The sequence below is a fragment of the Peromyscus californicus genome, unplaced genomic scaffold (genome assembly GCF_007827085.1).
Source record: "Peromyscus californicus insignis strain IS unplaced genomic scaffold, ASM782708v3 Scaffold_17__1_contigs__length_78620276, whole genome shotgun sequence".
Classification (NCBI taxonomy): Eukaryota; Metazoa; Chordata; class Mammalia; order Rodentia; family Cricetidae; genus Peromyscus; species Peromyscus californicus.
Window position 1 is genome coordinate 27,955,870 of NW_026294469.1, and position 7,050 is coordinate 27,962,919.

The 7,050-nt window shown below is 44.2% G+C and overlaps 1 pseudogene; it reads left to right on the forward strand.

Moving 5' to 3' along the window:
* Positions 1–4,095: 4,095 nt before the first annotated feature.
* LOC128113121 (uncharacterized) lies at positions 4,096–4,270 on the forward strand (annotated as a pseudogene).
* Positions 4,271–7,050: the final 2,780 nt, after the last annotated feature.

Genomic DNA, 7,050 nt, shown 5'->3' on the forward strand with positions numbered 1-7,050 from the left:
GGTGTTTCCACCGATGTATTTGAAAAGTCCCTTGACTTACAACTTTCTTATTTTTGTTTGTTTTGTTTTGTTTTTTGAGGCAGGGTTTCTCCATGTAGTTTGGTGCCTGCCCTGGATCTCTCTGTAGACCAGGCTGGCCTCGAACTCACAGAGATCCACCTGGCTCTGCCTCCCAAGTGCTGGATTATGGGATTAAAGGTGTGCGCCACCACCGCCCAGCGACTTACAACTTTCCTTTTTTTCTTTTCTTTCTTTCTTCTTTCTTCTTCCTTGTGTGTGTGTGTGTGTGTGTGTGTGTGTGTGTGTGTGTGTGTATGTTGTTGTTGTTGTTGTTGTTTTGAAACAACATTATGGAGCTCTGGCTGTCCTGGAAATCACTCTGTAGAGCAAGCTGGCCTCGAACTCACAGAGATCCTCTTGTTTCTGCCTTCCAAGTGCTGGGATTAAAGTCACATGCCACTATGCCTGGCTTTTATAACTTACTATTTTTTTCTTACTATAAAAGCGTCATGAGGGCTGGAGAAATGGCTTAAAGGTTAAGAGCACTAACTGTTCTTCCAGAGGTCCTGAGTTCAATTCCCAGCAACCACATGGTGGCTCACAACCATCTGTAATGAGGTCTGGTGTCTGCAGGCATACATGCTGTATACATAATAAATAAATACATCTTTAAAAAAAAGTGCCATGAAACTGTTGCCATGTTGGAATATGATATTTGGGGTAACCTAAATCTGAATTTCCAGGCCATAGCCACTTGTATTTGGCTCCAGAATAGACTCTCACTCTCTGAGGTGAGAGCAGAGGTTTTCTGCATCAATAGCCTCAAGCGTGTATCGGAGGATGATCTTGAACTTCTGATCCTTCTGCCTCTGCCTCCAGAGTGCTGAAAATACTCCTGCAGTGCTGGGAAATGAATGCAGGGCCTCTTGCGTGGGAGGCAAGCACTCCCCTAACTGAGCTGCATCCTCAGCCTGAAAAACAGTGATTTTAAAAATAAAATGTACTGCCTGGGCAGGAGGTATAGATTCGATTTGGGTATGGTGCCTTGTGACCCCTCTGCAACTGTGTGATCCTGTGAGCCTGGCCATCTGGCAAGAGGATGAAGGGGAGCACAGGAGGGTGGAGAGTTGAGCAGGTGGCAGGTGGGAGTTGGGGTGGTGGTGTACAGGCTGCAGAATGTCTTACATAGCACAGAGCACAAGAGCGAGCCTGGGTGAGAAAGCCTGGCCAGTCTTGTTCAGGGCAGGGCACAGTGTCATGTTCACCTCGAATGTGCTGAATCAACATACAGCCAAAGAAGGGGAAACCGTTTTTAATTATTGTGCGGAGTGATCACTTCCTGGCAACTCTCCTCTGCTGATGGAGGCAAAAATCAAGAGGAGGTCTCCAGAGCTTGCTAGGAATTTCACGACCAGGTTTGGCAGTAAGACATTCCTACCAGAACCAGATCTCTGCAGTGCAAGATGTGTGACAGCATGGTGAGGAGCTGGGGAGCCTGCTGAGCTTCCTCCCTGAGCCCCTGAGTGCTCACTGTGTCCTGGGATGGCTCCGGGTATTTTGCATATACGGCCTTTTCACTTTGAACAACCACAGGCATGGCTACTCCAGTTTTACCTGCAAGAAGTCATACATAGAGAGACACAAAAGGTCACTCAAAATCACCTTGAGCCGGGCGGTGGTGGCGCACGCCTTTAATCCCAGCACTCGGGAGGCAGAGCCAGGCGGATCTCTGTGAGTTTGAGGCCAGCCTGGGCTACCAAGTGAGTTCCAGGAAAAGGCGCAAAGCTACACAGAGAAACCCTATCTCGGAAAACCAAAAAAAAAAAAGAAAAACCAAAAAAAAAAAAAAAATCACCTTGATAGTCAGTGGCTGGTCCCATGGTCTGGGCCCAGGCTCCATGTATTCCCATCCTGTCGGCAGCATGGCCTCAAAAATGGTGAAAACCATCAAACCTTCACTGAGAAACCTGTGTGTTCCCCAGGACCAGGTAAGGAGTCATTAGGGGGATATTAGGTCTTCCTGTATGCCTCCCTGGTAGCCTCTGGAACGTGACTTGTTTTTAGCAGTGAAATATACATAGCATAAATTAACATTTTAATCATTTTTAAAGATCTTGTCCTCTGCTATCTTTGGTCCTCTAAATGGCCATTGTTTACCCACCTCTGTATGTGACCGAATATCCTTGAGCCTATTAGGTAAATCCTTTCAGAATGTATAAATAAACCCCTGGCTTCCACCGCCCCAAAGGCTGAGTGTCATCAGAGGGCCTCTGAAGCCTCCAGGAAAGGGGCCCCACTTACTATAACCCAGGGTTTCCCCAGACTGATTAGAAAAGCGCCTTGATTTGTAACTTACTTTTGTTCTCTCATAAAAATAACATCATAAGGGGCTGGAGAGATGGCTCAGAGGTTAAGAACACTGGCTGTTCTTCCAGAGGTCCTGAGTTCAATTCCCAGCACCCATACGGTGGCTCACAACCATCTGTAATGAGATCTGGCTCCCTCTTCTGGCCTGCAGAGATACATGCAAACAACACTGTGTACATAATAAATAAATAAATCTTAAAAAAAAATAACATCATGAAACTGTTGCCATGTTGGAACATGGTATTTGAAGTAACTTGAATATGTACTTCCAGACCACAGTCACTCATATTTAATTCTAGAATATACTATTTCTTCTCTTTGAGATTAGGGCTGATTCCCCCCTCACCCCCCCACCCCCCACCCCCCAACCCCCACCCTCCCACCCCCCCACCCCCCCCACACCCCCCACACCGCCCCCATCCCTGGAGCTGAGGACCGAACCCAGGGCCTTGTGCTTGCCTATAGGCAAGCACTCTACCACTGAGCTAAATCCCCAACCCAGGGTTGATTTTTATGTTGACACTTAGACATGTATCACACTTTTTTCTTTTCTTTTTTTTTTTGGTTTTTGGTTTTTGGAGATATGGTTTCTCTGTGTGGGCCTGGTTGTCCTGGAACTCACTCTGTAGACCAGGACCAGCCTCTGCCTCCTGAGTGCTGAGAATAAAGGCATACGCCACCACCACCCTGTACAGGCTTTTTCTTTTAGGTCACCAACCAGCTCCTAAATCACGATACAGAGACTTATTAATTCTGAAGACTCGGCCTAGCTTAGGCACATTTCTGGCTAGCTCTGTTAACTCAAATTAACCCGTTTCTCTTTATCTACCTTTTGCCTCAGGGCTTTTTACCTTTTCTTACTTTCTTGCTGGCTAGCATCTGTCTGGCTTCTGGCCCCAGGCATCTCCCTCGTTCCTCCTCCTTCTCTTATCCCTCCTGTCCTTTTTCTTTTTTTGGGGGGGGGGGGCGGTTTTGAGAGAGGTTTTCTCTGTAGCTTTGGAGCCTGTCCTGGACTAGGTCTGTAGACCAGGCTGGCCTTGAACTCACAGAGATCCACCTGCCTCTGCCTCCCGAGTGCTGAGATTACAGGAGTGTGCTCCATCACAACCTGGCTCTGTTCTTCTTTTTGAGCCTAGATTTCTCCTCTTATTTATTCTCTCTCCCTGCCAACCCCATCTATCCTTTCTCTGTCTAGCTATTAGTCATTCAGCTCTTTATTAGACCAATCAGGTGCCCTAGGCAGGCAAGGTGAACCAGATGCAACACATCTTTACATAGTTAAACACTCATCCTTGCATCATTAAACAAATGCAGCATAAACAAAAGTAACATATCTTTGTCTAGTTAAAATAATATTCCACAACACCATCCAGCTATGTATCCCACTGAAATACACACAATTGCACATTTTTTTCAGTATTGGGGATCAAACCCAGGGCCTTCCACATGCCAGGAAAGTTCTCTGTGACTAATCTATGCTTCCAACCCTATGCCCAAATTAAAATAAAATGTATATACACTTATTTAATAAATACTTTATTATTTGTTTATCGATTGATTTTTGAAACAGGATCTCATTATGTAGCTCTGGCTGTCCTGGAACTTACTGGCTTCACACTCAGAGATCTGCCTGCCTCTGCCTTCCAAATACTGGGATTAAGGACATGCACCACCACAATCAGCTTAATAAATACATTTGAAATTTTTAATTAAAATTTTACTAGTGTGATACTTAACCTGGCAGGGGAGATACCATGATCACGAAGGTGGTTTTCCCAGGGCGAGGCTTATCCATTGCACTCCGGATGTGCTGACCCCTGTGATTTCCCCAAATGCGGGAAACTCGACTGCATAATTTGTGGTAGAGAGATGGCTCAGCAGTTAAGAGTCCTGGCTGTTCTTCCAGAGGTCCTGAGTTCAATTCCCAGCAACCACATGGTGGCTCACAACCATCTATAAGAGCTCTGCTGTCCTCTTCTGGCCTGCAGGCATACATGCAGGCAGAACTCTGTATACATAATAAATAAATAAATCTTAAAAATTAAAAAAAAATTTTTACTAGTGTGCTACTAAAATAATTTGGTATGTATACTCTACCCCAGAAATGTCCCCGTCGATGGTTGAATGACACTAATAGCACTTGCTCTTGGAAGTTAAGCAGGGTCAGGCCTGGTTAGTTCTCGGATGGAGGGAATATTTAGAGGACATGGAGGTAAGTGTGCTCCCCTCAAGCTTAGACAGTACAAGGACCAACAGTGTCTCACCCTTCTCAGTGAGTGTACGGGGGACCTTGTATGACTCCTAGAGTGCTCTTTGAAACCCAAGCACAGTTACAAAGCACTGCGGATTGAACCCAGGGCCTCATGCATGCGAGGCAGGTACTGTGCTAACTCTACTAAGCTCAACTTCCAGCTTCTGCTGCCTGATTCTGCATCTTTTAGAGAAACTGATTTCAACCTGCTCTGCCATACCCTGGGTCACCTGTCTAGCCTGCAGGTAAATCAGCCAACTGGAGTCTCTCTCTCTTTCTCTCTCTCTCTCTCTCTCTCTCTCTCTCTCTCTCTCTCTCTCTCTCTCTCTCTCTCGGTTTTTTGAGACAAGGTTTCTCTCTGTAACAGTCCTGACTGTCCTGGAACTCACTTTTGTAGACCAGGCTGGCCTGGAACTCCCAGAAATCCACCTGTCTCTGCCTCCCCAGTGCTGGGATTAAAGTCATATACTATCACCACCCGGCTCAAGTCTCTTTTTTAAAGTTATATATTTACTTATTTTTGTTTGTTTTATTGAGACAGGATTTTTCTGTGTAACCATCCAGGCTGTCCTCGAACTCTGTAGCTCTGCCTGCCTCTGCCTCCCAAGTGCTGGGACTGAAGGCATGTGCCACCACCATCCCACCACATATATATATATATATATATATATATATATATATATATATATATATATATATATGTGTGTGTGTGTGTGTGTGTGTGTGTGTGTGTGTGTGTGTGTAACTTTTATACATTAAATTAAATGTACAACTCAATTTTCATTTAGTAGGGTTTTGGGTTTTTTTTTTTGGTTTTGTTTGTTTGTTTTGTTAGCTTGTTTTTTGAGATGAGATATTATGCAAGCCAGGCTGGCCTCCTAACTTGCTTTAAAAGCTAGGATGATCTTAAGTCTTTGACCTTTCTGCCTCTATTTCCTGAGTGCTAGGATCACAGGCCTATGACATAATGTTTGGCTTTATATGGCACTGGGGACTGATCCCAGGGCAAGCACTCTACCAAGTTGGCTAAATTCTCAACCCTAATTTTTTTATTTAACTCTACCTTAATAAAGCCACAACTAGCCCAAGACAAAGTCTCACACTGCAGCTGCTGAGCATCTAGTTATAGTTGAGATGCATCATTGGCAACTCAGTACCAGAAAAGTAACATTGATCATTGATGTCTTTGCTATTAATATACAAATAAGAGCTTTACAGATATTCTGCTAAGTAAAGTCATTATTGTTTCTAGATTTAAAAAAAAATCTCTTTAAACACGGCTAGTGGATATTTTTAAGATATGCTGATTGTATTTTTTTTTGTGTGTGTGTGTGTCAGAGCTGAGGACCGAACCCAGGGCCTTGCACTTGCTAGGCAAGCGCTCTACCACTGAGCTAAATCCCCAACCCCTGATTTCTTTGAGACAACCTGATGAAGAACAGTACTAGCACCCTTGGATTAATGTTCCTTTCTCGTTGATGGCACCTCTTAAGATAAACCTTGTTTGATGTCACCCTCGATCTCTTAGCTTATACATGACCTTCACGAAATTGGGACCTCGTACTCTTTTGAACTAGCCTCCCCCCCTTCATTCCCCACCCCAACATTTAATCTGTGAAACTCACCGATCTTGTCTGTTTTGTAGTATTCTATGGCATGAGTAGGCAATTTTTTTTTTTTAATTGTCCCATTACCAGTTAACATTGGTGTTTGGAGCTGGGCGATGGCAGGCAGATCTCTGAGTTCGAGGTCAGCCAGAGCTACAAAAAAAGAAACCCTGTCTACCTGTCGAGTTCCAGGACAGCTAGAGCTACAAAAATAAACCCTGCCTCAAAACAAACAAACAAAATTGGTGTTTGGGGTTATTATTAATGAAGTTATGATCAACAAGTATGTATTATGTTGTCTAGAGAGCAGCACGTTATGATGGCTCAAAAGCAAATACATCAGTACTTTGAACTTCGATCTTTTTTCTAGGCTGGTGGGAATGTACTGCAGTGCTCTCACAGAGATGGACAGCAGCTTTAGGTTGTCGCTCCTGCCAAACGGGTAATACTCAATGTCAGGCTCTGTTACCAAGCTGTGATGTTCAGCCAGTTAGCATTTTCTTTCTTTCTTTTCTTTTTTTTTTTTTTTTAAAGATTTATTTATGTATGTATACAGTGTTCTATCTGCATGCATGCACGCCAGAAGAGGGCACCAGATCTCATTATAGATGGTTGTGAGCCACCATGTGGTTGCTGGGAATTGAACTCAGGACCTCTGGAAGAACAGGCAGTGCTCTTAACCTCTGAGCCATCTCTCCAGCCCCAGTTAGCATTTTCAATACAACATTTTTAATTTACATCAGATTTATAGGGATGTAACTCCGTCACAAGTCTGGGAGCTTCTGTCTGTAACCACTCACCCTATTGGTATTAGGAAAGGAATTG